The sequence below is a fragment of the Lissotriton vulgaris genome, chromosome 12 (assembly GCF_964263255.1).
Source record: "Lissotriton vulgaris chromosome 12, aLisVul1.2, whole genome shotgun sequence".
In the NCBI taxonomy this organism is placed as follows: Eukaryota; Metazoa; Chordata; class Amphibia; order Caudata; family Salamandridae; genus Lissotriton; species Lissotriton vulgaris.
In genome coordinates, this window is record NC_141700.1 from 238369624 (window position 1) to 238391882 (window position 22259).

The 22259-nt window shown below is 47.7% G+C and overlaps 1 pseudogene across 1 annotated transcript in view; it reads right to left on the minus strand.

The window, feature by feature from the left end:
- Window positions 1–22259, minus strand: part of LOC147673852 (ribonuclease P protein subunit p29-like) — a 193610-nt pseudogene that overhangs the window by 44655 nt on the left and 126696 nt on the right. The window contains exon 5 of the transcript XR_015302460.1: window positions 10662–10763. The product of XR_015302460.1 is annotated as a ribonuclease P protein subunit p29-like (transcript). The remainder of the gene's footprint in view (window positions 1–10661; window positions 10764–22259) is intronic.

Below are 22259 nucleotides of genomic sequence, written 5' to 3' on the forward strand. Positions count from 1 at the left end.
TCTGGCTTCCGAGCCAAACACAGCACTGAGACCGCCCTCATCGCAGCAACAGACGACATTCGTACTCTACTGGACAATGGAGACACAGTCGCCCTCATCCTCCTCGACCTCTCTGCAGCCTTCGACACAGTCTGCCACAGCACCCTTTTACAACGCCTCAGAAACATCGGAATCCAAGGAAAGGCACTAGAATGGATCACCTCGTTCCTCTCCGGAAGAACCCAGAGAGTCCGCCTTCCTCCATTCAAGTCCGAGGCCTCCGAAATCATCTGCGGCGTACCACAAGGATCCTCACTCAGTCCCACCCTCTTCAACGTATACATGAGCCCCCTCGCGGCCATAGCCCGCCAACACAACCTCAACATCATCTCTTACGCGGATGACACTCAACTGATCCTATCTCTCACCAAGGACCCCAACACCGCCAAAACTAACCTACACGAAGGAATGAAAGAAGTCGCCGAATGGATGAAACAAAGCCGTCTGAAACTGAACTCAGACAAAACAGAAGTCCTCATCTTAGGTAAATCCCCCTCTGCATGGGACGACTCCTGGTGGCCGGAAGCCCTCGGAAATGCACCCATCCCGACAGACCACGCACAGAACCTTGGCGTCATCCTAGACTCTTCACTCTCAATGAACAGACAAGTCAGCGCCGTATCCTCTTCCTGCTTTAACATTCTTCGCATGCTCAGAAAAACATTTCGCTGGATCCCCTCCGAAACAAGGAAAACAGTCACCCACGCTCTAGTCACGAGCCGACTGGACTACGGAAACACCCTCTACGCAGGTACCACCGCTAAACTCCAGAAGAAACTACAACGAATCCAAAACGCCTCAGCCAGGCTCATATTAGACATCCCACGCAACGAACACATCTCTGGTCACCTTAAAGACCTCCACTGGCTACCCGTCAATAAGAGGATTACTTTCCGACTGCTTACCCACGCACACAAATCACTCTACGACATCGGACCAGACTGCCTCAATTCTCGACTGTCCTTCTACACCCCCTCCCGCCAACTTCGCTCTTCCTGCCAAGCCTTCGCCAATGTACCTCGCATCAACAAGACCACCATGGGAGGCAGATCCTTCTCATACCTGGCTGCCAAAACATGGAACTCACTCCCCGACTACCTTCGCCTCACCCAGAATCACCTAGCGTTCAGAAAACAGCTTAAAACGTGGATATTTGACAAATAATCCTCCTCCCCTTCCTAAGCGCCTTGAAACCCTCTGGGTATGTAGTGCGCTATATAAATGTTATGACTTGACTTGATACCATGAATCGGAGTCCAATATGTCAACTTCTCTTTTGGACCCTCAAGGTCCACAAGGGACCATACAATTCATAACCTGCCTTTTCTCTGCCCACTAGACCCAACCCCAACCAAATGGCATGACCATACGTGTCCAATTGTTTCTATAGGGGACAGAATCCACCAGGATACTTTGCTCCCTACAGCTGTTCCTATCCAGTGCTCCCCTAAAAAATATATATATATCCACAAGGTAGAATGGCTATGTCCATCCCATGGAAAAACATATCAAGGTATGATCTAGTAACAAGTAAATAAAGTGACATTCTCAAGCTCAGGGTACACTCCTCATACGGGTACCGAACCAGCGCGTCACAAGTGATCGCTCAAAGTGTTTGAGCTCTGATCCAAATAAGCTTATATGAAGAGGGGAGTCGAGGTATGTCCACCTTCAAACGTCTATCACTCTACTAGTGACTAACACCACAGGACTACACAACTCAGGACCTCTTCTTAAAGATTCTTGCTATACAGTACATGTTGCATTTACATGACCTTTTTTGACGTTCATTTAGGTAGTACCTGAGAGCTCCTGTACCCTGGTGCTACCTTCCTGGACTTTGATAATTTTTGGCAAGCTTTGTTATGAGTCCACTCTTATTTTCAGGGCTGGTGCGATAGAAGTCTGTGCGTGTGCTTTAAGTGTATGCTACAAAATCTTGGCTGCTCACCTCTTTTACCAAGCATTTCTTTGCTTTCCACCCAGAACTAAGCTGACTCAAGGGTGTGGCACTATGAGCATGCCCCATTCACAACATTCGAGCCCTTCCCCAAACAGTAACATGTATTTCGGACCCATGTGCCAAAGCTGTGCCAAGTCTTCGCAAAATCAAAGTCTTTGTCAGGGAATAGAAGTACATCTGCATATTTGTATCTAATAGGGCACATTCTCCCAGCTGTCTGAAGGACTGTATCCCTATCACTATACCAATAGGCAGTTTGAAAGGCACTGCCTTGGGTGGCATGCCCAACTGGGAGAGAGAGGGGGAGGTGTTTGAAGTTTTTTTTGCACCTTTTCAACAAAAAGCAGGAAAGAAATTCCTCCTGCATAGTTGGTGTATGCTGGGCTGTTACAGTGCGAGGGTTGAATTGACTAGCTAATTCTCTGCTGTCATGTATTTCCCTGACGATAAAAGGACGCTCAACCACTGCCAGATCCAAATGCTCATCAAGGTAGAATATAGGTCATGGGGACACCAAAGACTATAGTCCTCCATGTCCATCTCAAATATTAGACACAATAACTAATGCAGAGGGAAAGTACAAATACTGCTACTCAGCAAAGAATAAAGCAACTCAGTGTGTGTTATTTCAGCGCAGTGTACCACTGCTTGATCAGCATCTCCCTTGTGCGTTCAAATCTGCAAGTCTGCTTTCATCCCCTAAAGTAGGTCAATCAGGATACATGGAAGCACTGCAACTACAGTCATCACAAAGTACTTCAAAATGTTTGAGCCCACTTCAGAGGGCGGAGCAGGTGAATCCAGAGCTGCTTCACAGCTGACTACGATACAAGATCCTGTTGGCGGCCTCAGTAGACACCACTAATCCAGTTCACTCAGCCTCACCACCCTTCTACTGCTCTGGTTCAATGTACAGAAAGAAGGGGTGTGGTAAGGGTTATGAATATATTGCCCCTTCAACTCAGTTGTACTGTGCTCTCCCTGAGCATGCAGATCCCAGCACTCTGCTCTACGACTCTACAGTGAAGTGGCCCAAAACAGATGCACACTGACAGTTCCTAGGCAAGGAAGGGCACCAGCCTCTCTATGCAGCCCTCGGAGTTGAATAGTGGGAAAGCAGAACCTCATACAGATGTTGCATTAATGCCAATGCTTCTTTGTACATGTACATGTTTGTCTTAATATGCACGGATATATTACATAATCAAGTATGAATGTTGCTTTGGTAGTACCATCTAAAGCGGTCATTAGTCTTAGCCCAGAAGTGACTTTATTTAGTGTTATACTAAGATTGCACATATTTGCATCTTGTAGTAAAGCGTGGCCTCACTCTCAAAAGTTGTCAATCAGAAGTGTGATTTTCAGAAAGTAGTGAATTCAGCAGTATACTTCTGTATCACCATTTGTCTCTCAAACACCCTCACATTGTTTTCCATGAGAAGATTCTGCCTCTAGCGCTCTAAGTGTAGCTATCGTATTTGTGCATTTGTTTATTTTCAGACTTAACTTGCATTTATAACGCGACTTGCCCCGGCGCCCTGCTCTGCTCCCCCCTCCATTTTGGCTCCGGTGTTGTTGTTTGCTCACTCCCTGAGCCCGCCCCGCCTCCCAGCTGAGACGCCCTCCCACTACCTACTTCAGCGCCCCCCAGACCACGAAGCGCTGTGACTCCTCGTCGCTCCTGCCCGAGTGGTAGCTCCCTGGTCTGCCTCCCTGCCACAACGCGGTATTGGTGATCAGCGCTGCTCTGCTTTTGGCTGCTTTAGCGCTCTAAGTGTAGCTATCGTATTTGTGCATTTGTTTATTTTCAGACTTAACTTGCATTTATAACGCGACTTGCCCCGGCGCCCTGCTCTGCTCCCCCCTCCATTTTGGCTCCGGTGTTGTTGTTTGCTCACTCCCTGAGCCCGCCCCGCCTCCCAGCTGTGACGCCCTCGCCCCTCCCCCCCTACATCCACTTATGGCCAATGACTCCACGCGCAGCGTCCACGCGCTACGGCCTCGCCGAAGGTGCGCCAAAGGTAAGCCCGTCTACGCCCGTCCGCGCCTGGACCGCGCCCAGCGCCAGACCCCCTGCCCCTCGCGCTGCCCAGCCCCCCCGCATTAGCTACGATGCCGCATCCCTCCTAGCCCTTAACCCCGGTCGCGCTCCCAACTGCGTCCAAGCCGCCCCTGGATACACCCATGGACCCTTCTCCTGCTACTCCTGCAAATTCAGCGGCACCGTCAACATCTCCGCTACGACCACACCACAGACTCCCGACCCCACCCACCTACAATGCATCCTTCTCAACACCCGATCGGTCCACAGACACGCCATTGACCTATGGAATCTACTAGACACCATCTCTCCAGACGTCGCCTTCCTTACGGAAACATGGATGAACGCTTCCTCCGCACCAGACATCACCATTGCCATCCCTGAAGACTATAAGATCACTCGCAAGGACCGTACCGGCACAGGAGGAGGAATCGCTATCGTCCATAAGAAATCAATCCGCATATCAACCAGCTCGGACGCCAACCTCGCCAACTCCGAACACCTTCACTTCCAGATCCACATCGACCCCAAGACTACACTCAGAGGCACCCTCCTCTACAGACCACCAGGACCCCGTGCAAAATTCAGTGAAGACATCACGGACTTCATCACTCCACACGCGCTCCCCTCCAAAGAATACATCCTTCTGGGAGACCTCAACTTTCACCTTGAAAAGAACAACGACCGCAACACCGCCACCCTTTTGGATAACCTCGCCAATCTCGGACTTAAACAGCTTGTCACCACCTCCACCCATATCGCAGGTCACACACTCGACCCCATCTTCACATCCAGCAACCATGTCTCCTTCAGCCACACCACAGACCTCCTCTGGACTGACCACAGCTGCGTCCACTTCACCTACAACAAACCAAAACCCAGCATCCACCTCCAACCTACCCTGCAAAGAAACTGGAACAAAATCACCACGGACCAAATCTCCGCTTCGCTCCTTCAAAACACCCCAGCCCTCTCATCCAACGCTAACGAAGCCGCCGCCAACCTCACCATCTGGCTATCCAAAACCGCTGACACCCTAGCGCCACTGAAAAAACGTCAAAACAAACCTGGCAGCAAGAAGGCCTCTTGGTTCAACGATGATCTCAAGAAGTCCAAGAAACTCTGCCGCACCCTTGAAAAGACCTGGAAAAAATACCCAACCACCAGCACCAAGGACGCCTTCAAGAACGCCACCCGCATTCACCACCAACTAATCCGAAAGGCCAAAAAAACAGCATTCAAGGATCGACTTGACAACAACGCTCACAACAGCAAGGAACTTTTCAACATCGTCAAGGAATTTTCCAATCCCTCGGCCAACTCCAACGACATCACCCCCTCTCAAACCCTCTGCGACTCCCTAGCCTCATTTTTCCACAACAAGATTGCAGACATCCACAACAGCTTTGACAACCAACCCGGAAACCAACCCACCCTACCAGTTGCTGATCATCCTCCCCCGGCGAACACCCTTAACGATTGGAACCCAATCTCCACTGAAGACACCATCCGCCTAATGAACTCCATCCACTCAGGATCTCCCACAGACCCATGTCCTCACCACATCTTCAACAAAGCAGACTCCATCATAGCACCGCACCTCCGAGACGTCATCAACTGCTCCTTCAACTCCGCCACCTTTCCGGTAGACTGGAAACACGCTGAACTCACCGCCCTTCTGAAAAAACCCACAGCGGACCCCACCGAACTCAAAAACTACCGCCCCATCTCGCTCCTACCATTCCCGGCCAAAGTCATCGAGAAAGCTGTCAACAACCAGCTCGCCGCCTTCCTCGAAGCCAACAAATCCCTCGACCCCTCACAATCCGGATTCAGAGCAAAACACAGCACTGAGACCGCCCTCATCGCAGCTACAGACGACATTCGAACTCTACTGGACAATGGTGACACCGTCGCCCTCATCCTCCTTGACCTCTCTGCAGCATTCGACACAGTCTGCCACAAAACACTGTTACAACGCCTCAATAACATCGGAATCCAAGGAAAAGCACTTGAATGGATCACCTCATTCCTCACCGGAAGAACCCAGAGAGTCCGTCTTCCACCATTCACGTCAGAGGCCTCTGAAGTCATCTGCGGCGTACCACAAGGATCCTCTCTCAGTCCCACCCTCTTCAACGTTTACATGAGCCCCCTCGCGGCCATCGCACGCCAACACAACCTCAACATCATCTCCTACGCGGATGACACACAACTGATCCTTTCTCTCACCAATGACCCCAGCACCGCCAAAACTAACCTACACGAAGGAATGAAAGAAGTTGCCGAATGGATGAAACTAAGCCGTCTGAAACTGAACTCAGACAAAACAGAAGTCCTCATCCTAGGTACATCCCCATCTGCATGGGACGACTCCTGGTGGCCGGAAGCCCTCGGAAAAGCACCCATCCCGACAGACCACGCACGGAACCTAGGCGTCATCCTGGATTCTTCACTTTCAATGAACAGACAAGTCAGCGCCGTATCCTTTTCCTGCTTCAACATTCTTCGCATGCTCAAAAAAACATTTCGCTGGATCCCCTCCGACACAAGGAAAACAGTCACCCACGCTCTGGTCACGAGCCGACTGGACTATGGAAACACCCTCTACGCAGGTACTACCGCAAAACTCCAGAAGAAACTCCAACGAATCCAAAACGCCTCAGCCAGACTCATATTAGACATCCCACGCAACGAACACATCTCTGGCCACCTTAAAGACCTCCACTGGCTTCCCGTCAATAAGAGAATCACTTTCAGACTGCTTACCCACGCACACAAATCACTCTACGACATCGGTCCAGAATGCCTCAACTCACAACTGTCCTTCTACACCCCCTCCCGCCAACTACGTTCTTCCAACCAAGCCCTCGCCACTGTACCTCGCATCAACAAGACCACCATGGGAGGCAGATCCTTTTCATACCTGGCTGCTAGAACATGGAACTCACTCCCCGCCTACCTTCGCCTTACCCAGAACCACCTAGCATTCAGAAAGCAACTTAAAACTTGGATATTTGACAAGTAATCCCCCCCCCTTCCTAAGCGCCTTGAAACCCTCTGGGTATGTAGTGCGCTATACAAATTCTTTGACTTTGACTTTGACTCCTGCTCATTAGATAGTTTTGTGTAAGTAACAAATTCCACCACATGTTCGTGTGCCATTGAATTGTATGGGGAGAAAAAAAGTATAAGAGCCTTCCAACAAAGTATGCCCTTTAGCTTTATATGCTCACTTTGACTTTATGAGCAAATGCTCTGGTCAGTTGATTTGACTCAGACACAGCAACACCAACCATGCAATAAGCAGCAGAAACGATTATCGCGCACATTTATACCTTGAGATTGCAACAGGCACTCTCAAAACCAGACCAGTAGGATAGTATGTGGGTGATGGACAAGCAGAGGCAAATTACATATAAAGAGCAACCAACAATCTATATGGTTAAAAAACAAGCATTTGCAATGCAATAGGTCTCGCAGTTACGAGAGTTTCAGCTTTTGGCATTGTAAATAACAATGCCTTTAATTTATGTTTTTAAAACGAAAACAAAAATAAAAGGCATTGTTATTTGCAAGGACAGTAGCTCAAACTCCCATAAATCCGAGACCTTTTGCATTGCAAATGCTTGTTTTCGAGAGCGGGAAGGGAAATCCTTTACAGAGAGTCATTCTCTCTCTGGATTTCTCTTCTCTTTTCGGAACTCAGGACTATACACATGGTCGTATGCAATTACCTTTAACTCATGGTGAAACAGAGGTAGTGGTCAAGAACTAGCTCACATGGTGTTTGTCTTTGTCCTTTTGTGCCCTATTGAATGCTGCGGCAATGCAGGGGCCTCCTCCTTGCATAGGATCAAAATATGAATCTGTTCTTTTGTTTGGTTGATTGAACGAAAAGAGAGCAGGAGGGTAATGGCTGTACGTGAACGTCTAGTGTGTCAGGAGCAGCGTGGAACCCATGGGAGGCTGAAATCTCCAAGTACGTTCTGATGTTATGTTGGGAAAAATATCTTGTGGTCTGTAATATGAGCATCCCTCTGGAACGAAAGATTGTACTTGTTTTTCACAAGTAGAATGGTCAGTGACAGCGGTCTGTATTATTTAAAAAGGTTTCTTTTAATGTTTTGCTAGGAGTATAAAACGGGAAGTCCCTTATTCCACACGGCGCTGCACTAAATGTTATAGTAGCACAATCGTGTCATGATCCAAACTAATCAGTTCTCTAATTATAACTGTTGAAAAGTTTTGGAAACATTCACTTTGTTTTTTGTCTCTTTTCGAATGATGATTCTGACATTTCTGTTTTCAAGCTCTTGGCCATTACAATTCATATGGATTTAGGCATATATTCTGTGAGGCTCATTGTACATCAAGTACACAGTCTTATTCATTAGCAGAAATAATGGGCAGTGGTAAATCTTAGAAGGGCATACCCCAGTTTCCACATCAGGAGTTAATGGAGACAGACAAAATTCTATTTACTTACTGTAGTCCTTGTCGAGGGTCAGCAGTCCCAGCAGAACTGCTCATGTGATTGCTTTATTGCAACTACAAGAGCACAAATGGCCGTTTGCCCCGGTCTGTGCTGGTTACAGAATGGAGAATGTTTGAATTATTCAGCATTCCGTCTATAATTTGTTGCAGTTGTGCCGGTTACAGTTTATTACCTGTCTTGGTGCTAGTTATCCTCAGACCTCTGTCCTTGAATAACTGCATGGATTGGTGTTCCTTGCTACTTCTGTCCCCAAATGATGATTTATTTGCAGACACAAAAGGGTGTTTTACCTTCTCTGACCAATAAATACATTTATCATTAGTGTCCCGATTTTTAGAGCATGGACACCTAGGAGAGTGCCAGCTGTCCTGTGTCTCTCTATGGTGCTGGGCTTCTGGGTAATAGGGACACAGGGGCTTTCGATGCGTGGCACCAATAGCCTGGATAAACCCTGGTAGCCATCTTGCTCGTAACGTAAGCTACATGCGAGTCTCAAGAGAGCGAATTTTGTGCGCAGCGGCTGTACTCTGTATAGTTTTCACTAACACCACCTGTGCTGGTCTTATGCTCCCTCTCCCACATTGTTGAATCTTGAAATATCATTTTCACAAAAGAAAAGTAAAAACTTTGTTTTTGGGGCCTGGTCAAATTTTATTTGTACCGTACCATCATTTGTTAGCGAGGGGGCATTGAGGGCCTCTCGGCATGGTTAGAAGTTTTTAAAACTGAGACTCGCACTTTCCAGCATACTGCTGCCTTTTCTGTCGTATAAGCGCCAACACTTGTGTGCGGCGCTGAAGTGAAACTTCTTGACACTAAAATCCTACTTATTAGGGTAGGGATTTTATAGTACGGCCTTTGTACTATCAAGGCTAATGTGCTAGCGCGTATTTGGCGCGTTGTGCTATTATCTTGGCTCCTATATTTGTAATGTGTATTGCGCCGCTCTGGGCAGGTCTTTATTTATTTGTACAGTTGTATAAAACGAGGACTCGGCCCAAGGGCATCAGCGCGCTTTACACGAGCACTAGTTAGATTACACAAGATTGGGTTATTTTATTTTAAAGCACAGCGAGATTGAGTGAGTTGTCCAGAATCACAGGTTGCAGAGCTGACGCCAGTACTCAAACCTAGTTTCCCAGTTCCGAAATCACCTGTTCTGGCAGTAACTCCACATCCTCTCATATTGGTACTCGCCACTGCCAGACTCTTTGGCGTAGGTTGCTGTCCTGTTTGGCACCGAATGGCCAGCTTCCAGCTGGAGTCCAGTCGGGCGCTGTTTACAGTTTGCATTGGATGGGGAGTTTGTCACTCACAGCAGATACACCGAGCTGCACGCGGTACGCATCCTCAAACCCGTGACTGTTTACGCTCAGAGATGTAATGCTCCATTAGATCTCTACGCTTTCTTATCTGAAACCAGAGACTGCCCAGTGAAAACCTCCACTCTCAAGATGGCAGGCCACTGGATCCACGCTGAAAGGAGGCAAACAGCTTTCGCGCAGAGAGGGAGCGAGGGGCCGAGCCGTAATAAAATAAGGCGCGGTGGTGGGAGACGCCATGTGCAGCACTCGATGTGAGCGTTGTGCCGCCGGTTTCTCTGCCGAAAGGAGACCGGAGGTGGCACGCGCGGACAGGAGATGTGCACTCCGTATGCGTGCACATCTCTTGTCCGCGCGTGCCACCTCCTGTCTCCCTTTGCTAAGGAAAGCGACAACTATAGAGTCTCGCTAGTGAAGCAGCTGCGCTGCATTCGCACGCGAGACCTAAAAAATCACAAGCTCACAATCAAATTCAGAGCAGTGCATCACTGTAGCACATCTATAAAGTACACTTGTTTTTGATTAAATATGGAATTTATTACACCATCATGTTGTTCATACCAAAGCAGAAGAAATAGAGGCAATAAGTACAACAATCTTTAGTGAATATTCTCTATGATCCCACGTATGTCACAAATCCTTCCAAACCTCCAATGCCACTAACCCAAATGCACTATGTAAAAATCAAGAATAGACGTTTCCTTGCAATTTTCACAAGCAGCCGTACTTACAATGATTCTCCATGCTATAATAAGACATGAAATCTAAAAAGAAAAAAAATCATCAAGACCTACGCACCTTTCAATTTGTCGTCTTTTGTGATTATTTTGAAGATGTGCTTCATTTCCTACAGGATGATTCCTGTAACTCCCACGTACGATGGGCACTTGGACTTTGCCACTGTGTAGGAAACCAAACCACATTTTTAAGGTATCACCTTACAGAAGCAATTCACAGCAGTACCAGCCTTGAAATATTTTCTAAATTAACTCGCAAATCAAACCATTTATAACAGAAGTTTTAAAGGGCTTTTTTTCAGTTCCAGGATAAAAGTGGGCTTACAAAGCTTAAACAAAATTGAGTCTCCGGCCATGTAACCTAGAAGGAGGAAGGGGTAAAGTTTCAAACCTTGACAGTCGTATATGAAGGTGGCAGTCTACAGTAATGTGAAAACAGCATTATCTGAGACTCTCACACAAAGGTTTATGATGCGTAAACTATAAGAAATCAAATTCAATACTGGTCTTGTCTAAAATAAAAATAAAAGATTAAACAGGGGTCTACTTCAAACAACAAAATACACGGGAATTTCACGATGTTCTGGAGCCATATGCATTGCAGTCATGTAAATATGTCGAAAACAACCAGTAAAGAAAGAAGAAATACTACATTCTGCTTTACTCTTCACTATCTGCAAAAACAATACGACACGAGAGCATAAAGGTAGTGTTAATAGTAGTTTTTTATGAGAGACTGTGCTGTGCTCTTGACCACCCCTCCGCCAGGAATGTGCAGCCCAACTTCCAAACTGTTCTGCGACCAGTCGAATCCTCAGGGTTGGTTCGATGCTTAAATAGTATCCATCTCTAAACCGCCCCAAATCTGCTATATATAATACGCAGACTAAAGGATGGTTAAGCGAGGGAAAAAGATGGATGTAGCCAGGAAGGAAAGGATGGGAACAGCGGGGAGGGAGATCTTTGAAGACACAAGGAGAGAGAAAAGAACAATCAATTACTAACCACTCTCAGTGTTCTTTCTGATAACAATGTCTACACAATTTGAAACTAGCACTAACCTGTAAAGAAAAATAAATGAGTATTCACATAGGAGTTGTGTATCAGAAGTCTTCCAACTTCGGGAGGCTGTAACAACAATGAGGTGTATCAGGTTGTGCTATATATATATATTCTATAATGTCCACCTTGAAACATAGAAATAACAACTACCTGTCTAATATAGACGCCTCTCTTAATTCATACACAACCCCTGTAAAGAAAAGAGAACAGCATGTAGTTCAGGAACATCACAGCTTGTACCAGGCATTTTGCATATTTCTCAGCAAGTAACACGATTCCTCCATGTAATCACCCAATGTTAATTTGAGAGTTACTTCACTCTCCACCAACGGAACATGAAGAATACAAGTCACCCAAAGTTTCTTCGAGTTGATAGTCACCAAAGAAGTCAGGAATAACAGTACAATCCGGGACGATATAATGCACTCCTTGTCCCCCAGATACCAACTTGGAAAGCTTGTGACAATATTCCAGGACCAAGGGCAAGCTCCCCCTTGTCAGCACTGATCACCACAACTTGAACAGTACCCGGATTTCAATGTTAGTCAAAGCACGATCTCGTGCAAAAGAAAAAGGAAAGCGCCGTCTGTTGAAACCACAAAACGCGCTGAAACGAAGAGTAAACAAGAACTTCGATGATGGTGCCACAGGCACCCTTACCAGTCGCCAACAACTCCGATTCTCCAAACACCAGCCTCCTGAGCACAAAATAATCGGCAGCGTCTTGCCCGAACACCTTGCAGATATGGTCTGTGATCACGTGACCCGGAAGTGTTCCGATCACGTCGCGCATGGCGCTAGCGCTGCTGGGCAATGTAGTTTTGTGGCGGCTGTGCCCTCTAGCGCTCAGTGCCCCCTAACAGGACATCCCCCTCCCGGAGGGCACAGACAGGCACAAGGTTTGTTAGGATGACGACGGTGGAATGCGGCCACCAATCTGGGCGCATGTACTCCTGATGCAGGTTCCCACGAGTTCTCTTCTGCACCATAACCCTTCCATGCAATCAAATACCACAATTTCGCCCGACTGACTTTGGAGTCCAGTACTCTAGCAACCTCATACTCCTCCCCCTGATCCACCCCCACTGCAAGAGGCTGTACCCGAGTATGTCGAGCTGCTGATTTCAGTAACGATACATGAAACACTGGGTACATTTTCATGTGGGATGGTAAAGCAATTTTGACAGCAACTGGATTCACATGTCTAATCACAGGGAAAGGTCCGATATAGCGCGGGTTAAATATGCTATACCGTCTGAATCGAATGTTTTTAGTGGATAACCACACCAGATCACCCTTTTGAAACACAGGTCCTTGTTTACGGTGTTTGTCTGCTTGATTTTTATACATTAGCTTCGCTTTCACCAAATGTTTCCTAGTATTTACAATAACATTCTGAATGGCAGATATCCTATCTCTGACCTCTGGAACATGATCCCCCCTAATAGGAGAACTGAAAGGGATGAATCTAGGGTGAAAACCGTATGTACTATAGAAAGGTGTGTGTTTCGTGGAGCTATGTAGTGCATTGTTATATGCTATTTCTGCCAACCAAAGCCATTCCACCCACATGTCTGTATTGCAATCCACATAACACCGCAGGTATTGTTTCAAGGTCCGATTCAGCCTCTCCGTTTGTCCGTCAGTTTGCGGATGGAAACTAGTTGACAGGGCTGAAGGGATCTGCAAAGATGAGCACCACGCCTTCCAAAATTTAGCAGTGAATTGGGAACCCCGATCCGAGACTATGACCTTTGGCAGACCATGTAATCTCACAACGTTTTCCATGATTATCTTTGCTAATTGACCTGCAGTGGGAAGGGTCTTGCACGCCACGAAATGTCCCATCTTGGTGAGATAATCAATGATCACAAGAATGACGGTATGTCCTTTGTCTGCAGGTAGTCCCACAATGAAATCCATTGAGATGCTTTCCCAAGGCACCTCTGGTGTGGGTAATGGTTGAAGCAGCCCTTGTGTTTTCCCTGTCAATGGTTTGTTTTGAGCGCATATTGTGCATGCTTTGATCCATTCCGAAACATCCTTTCTCACCGAAGGCCACCAAAATTGTCTCAATATCTTTTCGCAGGTCTTCTCCCCTCCTTGATGGCCAGCACTAGGGTCTTCATGACACCACTGAAACACCATGCGACGTAACTGTATCGTGGGTATGAGCAGCTGTTTCCCTTTCATGTACACCCCTTGTTTTTTAATCCATTCGGGATGATGTTTCAACCAGTCTTTCCACTGAAAAGTATTTAAACCTTTACGTGTGTCTTTCAAAAACTGATCTGTGTGAATCACTCCTATCACCTTATGCTCCGCAAAGATGGCTCTTTCTGCGGGCACCACAGAACTGACAGTAGAATCTTGTCGCGATAAGGCGTCCGCTTTCTTGTTCTGGCTCCCTGGTCGAAAGGTAACAATGAAATGGTATTCTTCAAAGAAGGTCATCCACCGTAACAGACGAGGTGTTAAGAGACGTACTGTTTTCAGATACTGTAAATTGCGATGGTCTGTGTACACAGTAATGGCATGTTTCGCTCCCATCAACCAGTGTCTCCACTCTCCAAAGGCATTTTTGATGGCAAGAAGTTCCTTTTCTGTGATGGTATAATTTTGCTCTGCTGCATTGAACTTCTTGGACATGAATGCTACTGGATGTAGTTGCCCGGTTTCTGGGTGTCTTTGTGAAAGTACTGCACCCATTGCCACATCTGAAGCGTCCGCTTCCACGACAAACGGAAGACTCGGATTAGCGTGGACCAGAACCGGAGCGGAGGTGAAGGCCTTCTTTAGTTCTTCGAAGGCCTCTTGTGTCTTTGGAGTCCATTCAAACGGGATACTTTTCTTGGTCAAATGTGTAAGTGGAGCAGCTTTATCCGAAAAGTTAGAGATGAAACGTCTGTAGAAGTTTGCGAATCCCATAAACCGTTGGATGTCTTTGACGTTCTTGGGACTCGGCCAGTCTGCAATTGCTTTGACTTTCCTTTCTGCCATTTCTTGACCATTGGGTGTGAGTATTACTCCCAGAAATTCCACAGTGGACACGTGGAACTCACATTTACTAAGTTTGCAATACAAGTGGTGTTTCCGTAAAGCTTGAAGAATGAGACTCACGTGTTGAACATGTTGTTCTTCATGTGTGGAATAAACCAGAATATCGTCAATGTAGACGATTACAAACTTGTCCAAAAACTCTCTCAAAACATCATTTAAGAAAAACTGAAAAGCGGCTGGCGCATTGCACAGCCCGAAGGGCATTACAAGGTATTCAAATAATCCATACCTTGTCTTAAAAGCTGTCTTCCATTTGTCGCCCTGACGCATACGAACTAAATGATACGCTCCTCGCAAATCCAGTTTAGTGTAGATCACTGCTCCTTTGACTTGTTCAAGCAGAACGGTTATTAATGGTAAAGGATATTGATTCCGAATAGTGATAGAGTTTAGCGCTCTAAAGTCTATACAGGTTCTTAGTTCCCCATTAGCTTTGGGAATAAAAAATAGCGGCGAGGCTGCTGGAGATGCTGAAGGCCGAATGAACCCCAATTCTAAGTATTTATCCAAATATTCCCGTAAGTGGATATTTTCTGGCTCAGTGAGCGCGTATATCCGACCACATGGTACAACTGATCCAGGTTGAAGATCTATCCTACAATCGTAGGGTCTGTGTGGTGGAAGCGTCTCTGCTTTCTGATCACAAAAAACATCTTGATATTGTTCATAACATGAAGGCAGTTCAGTATCTTTCTCTGCAGCCGTGGCAATGTGGAGCGTATTCCTGGTGCATGATTCAGATGATGTCCAACAGTGCATAGCACAATACTCCGAAGACAGAACCATTGTCTTCTTTTCCCAATCGATGTCTGGGTTGTGCAAAGTCAACCAGGGTAAACCCAAGATTACACCATACGACGGAGCAGAAATTATGTTGAAGGATAAATGCTCCTGATGGCCGGGTAAACACTCGACTACACATGATTGTGTGCCTTGCCGAATGGGCCCTGCTTCCAATTGTTTACCGTCTACTGCCAGCACTATTTCGGGCTCCGTCTTCTCCTCCAATGGTATGTTCAATCGTTCTGCTTCTCCGATGTCCATGAAACACCCGGTTGCTCCGGAATCTACCATGGCTCTAATGGTATGAGATCTGTTGTCCACATGTATGAGAAGCTCAATAAAGAAGTGTTCTTTAGACCCACAGTTGTTCTTCTGTAATGAAGGGATACCTAACTTGCTTGACGACTCCCCTTCTTGACGTCGCCAGCTCTTTAGTTTCCCGACTCCACCTTCTGATTCTGTACCGGAGTGGCTGTAGTATTAAATTTGGAACGTCCAAATTTGGGTTTCACAGGGCATTCACGAAGGTAATGTCCCTTTTTTCCACAATAAAGACATAATCCGTTCCTTCTTCGATGTTCCCTTTCTTCTCCGGTTAATGCAGCTCTCACTGTTCCTATTTCCATAGGTTCTGAAGATGCTGTTCCTGCTTCCGACATTCTCGGCTTGACGAAATGTATGGGATATCTATCCTTTCTGACATGTTCACCTTTGCGTTCTCTCATTCTTTGATCCAATCTCATAGTAAGTTCGATTAACGCTGTACATGTCTGAGGTTGCGGATCTACTTGGGCTATCAAGTCTTTCAATTCCTCTCTGAGTCCTTGATAAAAGACTGCCGATTGTTTCTCTTCTGGCCATCGAGTTTCTGTGACCAACCTTCTGAATGTGTTCACATATGACAATAAATCTTTAGTTCCTTGTTTAATGACTATCAGCTCCCTATCCGCAGCATAAGTATCAGCTCGCCTATCAAATGTCTTTTCAAATTCGGTCTTGAAAGCGTTCCAATCATGTAGTAGGTTATCCTCATTTCTCACTAATGGGACTGCCCATTGTGCAGCGTCACCTGCCAAATAGGATATGAGGAAGGACACTCTGGCTTGGTTGGTGGCAAATACTTTAGGTTTGCAATTGAAATGTAATAGCACTTGTGACATAAATACTTGTACCTTATGTGTGTCGCCCGTAAATTTCTCAGGGGGCGCTAAAGGTATTGGGGTGGGGATTTCCACTACCATGGCATTAGAGGACGTTTGAGACGAACTCCCTGCATCAAAAGGATTGCGTTGCATCCTATCTACTTTGGCTTGTAATGCAGCCGTTTCATTGCGTGATGCTGCTAGTTCTACCTGTACCAAAGCTAGAGCAGCCAACACATCATCCATAGTGGCCATGGTATTCAAGATCGACCCAACCAGGAGGATAGGATATTCGTGGGCCGATTATTCTGTTCTGCGACCAGTCGAATCCTCAGGGTTGGTTCGATGCTTAAATAGTATCCATCTCTAAACCGCCCCAAATCTGCTATATATAATACGCAGACTAAAGGATGGTTAAGCGAGGGAAAAAGATGGATGTAGCCAGGAAGGAAAGGATGAGAACAGCGGGGAGGGAGATCTTTGAAGACACAAGGAGAGAGAAAAGAACAATCAATTACTAACCACTCTCAGTGTTCTTTCTGATAACAATGTCTACACAATTTGAAACTAGCACTAACCTGTAAAGAAAAATAAATGAGTATTCACATAGGAGTTGTGTATCAGAAGTCTTCCAACTTCGGGAGGCTGTAACAACAATGAGGTGTATCAGGTTGTGCTATATATATATATTCTATAATGTCCACCTTGAAACATAGAAATAACAACTACCTGTCTAATATAGACGCCTCTCTTAATTCATACACAACCCCTGTAAAGAAAAGAGAACAGCATGTAGTTCAGGAACATCACAGCTTGTACCAGGCATTTTGCATATTTCTCAGCAAGTAACACGATTCCTCCATGTAATCACCCAATGTTAATTTGAGAGTTACTTCACTCTCCACCAACGGAACATGAAGAATACAAGTCACCCAAAGTTTCTTCGAGTTGATAGTCACCAAAGAAGTCAGGAATAACAGTACAATCCGGGACGGTATAATGCACTCCTTGTCCCCCAGATACCAACTTGGAAAGCTTGTGACAATATTCCAGGACCAAGGGCAAGCTCCCCCTTGTCAGCACTGATCACCACAACTTGAACAGTACCCGGATTTCAATGTTAGTCAAAGCACGATCTCGTGCAAAACAAAAAGGAAAGCGCCGTCTGTTGAAACCACAAAACGCGCTGAAACGAAGAGTAAACAAGAACTTCGATGATGGTGCCACAGGCACCCTTACCAGTCGCCAACAACTCCGATTCTCCAAACACCAGCCTCCTGAGCACAAAATAATCGGCAGCGTCTTGCCCGAACACCTTGCAGATATGGTCTGTGATCACGTGACCCGGAAGTGTTCCGATCACGTCGCGCATGGCGCTAGCGCTGCCGGGCAATGTAGTTTTGTGGCGGCTGTGCCCTCTAGCGCTCAGTGCCCCCTAACACAAACTAGTCGATAGACTGCATCTCCAGACTATCCTGAAATGCTCTGCCAGGAAAGAAGCGGGAACTAAAGCGCGTGCAATGGACAGGACAGTGAATAAATAAGGTACAGTCCTTGGAAGATCTTCTTTACTTGTCGCATCACACAGGAAGCTGCATTTACCACAGGGATATTCCATGAGCTGCCACTAGATCACCCTGGGAAATTCATTCACTGCAGGATTTCTTTTTCCAAAATCTTTTCCACAAGATCTTCGTAACAGAAGGTCTGACCGCAGCAGCACCATGCTAATACTTGCCAAACCTGCAGCAAAAGGACATTGGGGTAGCTAGGCTTACGGCAGCATTGTCCAACCAAGAGCTGCTATTAATGCAGCAGAATGACGAGAGCTGCTTCTAATGTACAGCACTCATCGATGTTTCTTTAATGTGCAAGAACACGCCAGGAGCTATTCTTATTATACTAGTGTGATGGGACCGCGATCCCTACCTCGCCGATGCCAAGCCTTCCCTCCCGGTCCCGGCGGCAGTTCCCCGTTCCACGGGCGTCCATAACAACCAGGACTCCACCCCTTTCTTTTTCCCTACAGGAACCAGTCCCGACGAGGGAGAAACCGGAAGTGCTACCCCGAGACCCCGGAAGTCCCTCCCCCTGTCCAGAGGCGGACCACAGAAAAGCCAGAAGAGCGGACAACAGGGAGTTCAAGCAGGAAGACTCGTGGCAGGAGACGGCGTGCGACGAACCCCGGGAGAAGAGAGAGGAACCAGAAGCAGGAGACGAGGTCTGGACGGAGGACTGGGGGAGTCCAGAGGAGGAAGCTGGAGAGCGGCCGCAACTCGAGGACAGAGTTGCGGCGGGCCAAGTGAGTACCAGTTCCCCCTGTGTGTAAATAATATAGCCTGTAAATAGAATACGTGTATAGTAGCTTCTCCCCTCACCCTCCTCCCTATCCGTGCTACCTCTTCCCATCTCGTACCTTCCCTCCCTACCTCACGCTCGCTTTACTCCCCTCACGCCCGGTGAAGGCAAAGGTCATAACCTTAGTTCTGACCAGAAGAACTAACGGCCACTTTCTCTCTCTCCTTTACATCCCTCCGAGGAGCCACCGTCCCGCCGCTGAACCGACCGCTACCTCAACGGACCAGCCAAACCCACCTGACGACCCGCGATCATCCCCAGTTGAAGACCCATCACCTCGGAGTCGGAATCAGCAGGCATCCAGAACCCTCTTCTCCTTTGTACCTCACCCGTTGAACACTGTACTATAATAAATACCGGCTACGAGATAGCCCACTACATACGGCCTCCACGCCTGTTATTCCGGTCCGCTCCCACCACACGCTTACAGGTGGTGTCAGAAGTGGGATATCCCAGAAGCATGGAGGCCGCGGTGAAAAAGTTAGCGGACTCCCGGGAACTGGGAAAAATGATGGAGCAATTCCTAAAAACGGCCGAGGTGGACAGAGGACAGGTCCACGGCGTCCTGAAAGGCCAGGGCACGGCCCAAGACCAAGCACTGGGGAAACTCACTGATGTCCTAGGTCAGCAAAGACCCACCACCACTCTTCCCTCGGTGGTTCTGCAAAACTATGTACCGGGAGAAGACCCGGATTTCTTTTTCACTAATTTTGAAAGGCTGGCACAAGCCGCTGCCTGGCCTCCTGACCGTTGAGGTCATTATCTTGGTCCCCCCCTGACTGGCGAGTTACAAGCAGCATACCAACAGGCCAATCTACAGGGACAGACCCCATATGCTGATATCAAGACCTGTATCCTAGAAAGACTAGGTATCGACAATGAAACCTATCGGGTACGTCTACGCCAAGCCAAAGAGGGACCCCAAGAGACACCACGAGCCCTCTCATTCAGGATCAAAGACCTGGCTGATCGTTGGCTGAAGTCCTCCACAGCCACCAAAGACGAAATTCTCTCCAAATCTATCTGGAGCAGTTCTTGACATCTCTCCATCCTGCCACTCAAAAATGGGTTCGTCAGCATGCCCGTCTGACACTGGAAAATGCGATAGAGATCGCCAGCGCTTACAGTCGGGCCCAGGACTATCAGAAACCCAAAGAAGAACACAGCCACAGACCCCAAGCGCATGGACACAGCCGAGCCCCGAGACCTTTCCTGGCCAGGAAGCCTAATCCTCCCCCTCTTTTTCCTTACCCGGTGATGCCCCGACCTCCTCCACCCGGTCCTCAATGCTACAATTGTGGGGGTTATGGACACATCGCCCGGGTATATCCCCAGAAAGAAGAGCCGATGGAGGTGGGACTAGCCCGGAACTATGTGTGCCTCTCGTCGGAAAACACCCCTCCTGCTTTTCATCGCCCAGTGCGAATAGATGGACACCCGGCATTGGCCCTTGCAGACACAGGTTGCAGACAGAGTGTGCTCCGACCCCAGGAGCTACCTCACCCTGTGGGACCTATGACCGGTACGGTAGCCATCCAGTGCGTGCACGGAGACACGAAGGTTTACCCAACTGCCAGAATTCGAGTTCAACACCCCCTGGACCATGGAAGCACGCTAACTGTGGGTCTTGTACCCTCTTTGCCTGAGCAAGTAATATTGGGCAGTGACTATCCCGGTCTTCCTCGCCTCCTCCAGGACACCACCGCCAGCCTAGAAAAATGGTGGTCCGAAGCCCCGTTTTCCAGCAGCCCTCCACCCTCAGATCCCTCAACCGCCAGGCTGCATAAAACCAAAACACAGAAGAAAAAAGAGAAAAGGAACTTTTCAACGGCTTTGCCGGTTAGGGTGGAGGAACATCCCTGGGAAACCGACAGGGAATTTCGCGCTGCCCAACAGGAGGACCCCGTCTTGCAGGAAGCATGGGGACGGGCCCTGGACAATGAAGACCCTTTGCACGTAGGTCCATACTTCTATAAAAAGAACGGCCTTTTGTATAGAAAAGGGGGACCCCAACAAACACCCCAGTTGATAGTTCCAGGACCCTTCCGCGATAAGGTATTGTTTCTCGCCCACAGCCATCTTCTCGGGGGCCACTTCAGCGATGAGAAGACCGGGCAGGCAATCCTTGAAAAATTCTATTGGCCAGGTATCCACCAGCAAGTAAAACAGTACTGTCGAGCCTGCCCCGTTTGCCAAAAGAATAGCAGATATCGACCCCCTAGAGTTCCTCTTCAATCCTTGCCTCTGATAGACATTCCCTTCAGTAGGGTAGGGATGGATATAATAGGTCCCATGCTCCCATCCAGAAGCGGCTGTCGGTATGCTTTAGTCCTCGTGGACTACGCCACCCGCTTTCCGGAAGCCGTACCCCTCCGACAACCCACCAGTCAGAATATAGCTAAGCCATTGATTTCCATCTTTTCCAGGGTAGGCTTCCCTAGGGAAATAATCACGGATCAGGGGACACCCTTTGTATCGGCCCTTATGAAGCAGGTTTGCTCCCAATTAGGCGTTAAACAAATAAGAACTTCCGCCTATCATCCCCAAACCGACGGGCTGGTCGAGCGTTATAACGCCACACTAAAAACCACCCTAAAGAAACTCTTAGCCTTGGAGAGCAAGAGGTGGGAGGAGATGCTACCCTTAGCTCTCTTTGCCATCCGCTGCAAGGTCCAGAGCAGCACAGGCTTCGCGCCCTATGAGCTTCTGTATGGCAGACCCCCTCGGACCCTGCTGGACATGGCCAAAGAGGCCTGGGAGGCCGAGCCCGACCGTACCGGACCCCTTCCCGAGTACGTAGAGAACCTTAGAACCCATCTGGGACAGATAAGAGACATTGTGCGACAGAACCTGGTGACAGCCCAAGTAAAGCAAAAACAGCAATATGATAAAGGCACGAAACCTCGGTCCTTTCTTCCTGGTGTCCTAGTTCTCCTCCTAATGCCCTCTTCAGATCACAAGTTGCTGGGCCAATGGCAAGGTCCCTTTCCGGTCCTGAGACAGGTGACGCCAGTGACCTATGAAATAGAACTTGACCCTATCCGACAAGTTACTCAGATATTCCACGTGAACCTACTGAAGGAATGGGTGGGACCCCGTCCTGTTCTCATTAACAGACTCCCAGAAAAGGAGCTACCCTATGAGATCTGTATGGACGCTGATCTAAAGGACGGACAGAAACAGGAACTCCGTTCCACCTTACGCCCTTTGCAGCAGGTATTCTCCTCCTATCCTGGCCTCACGTCTGTCATCGA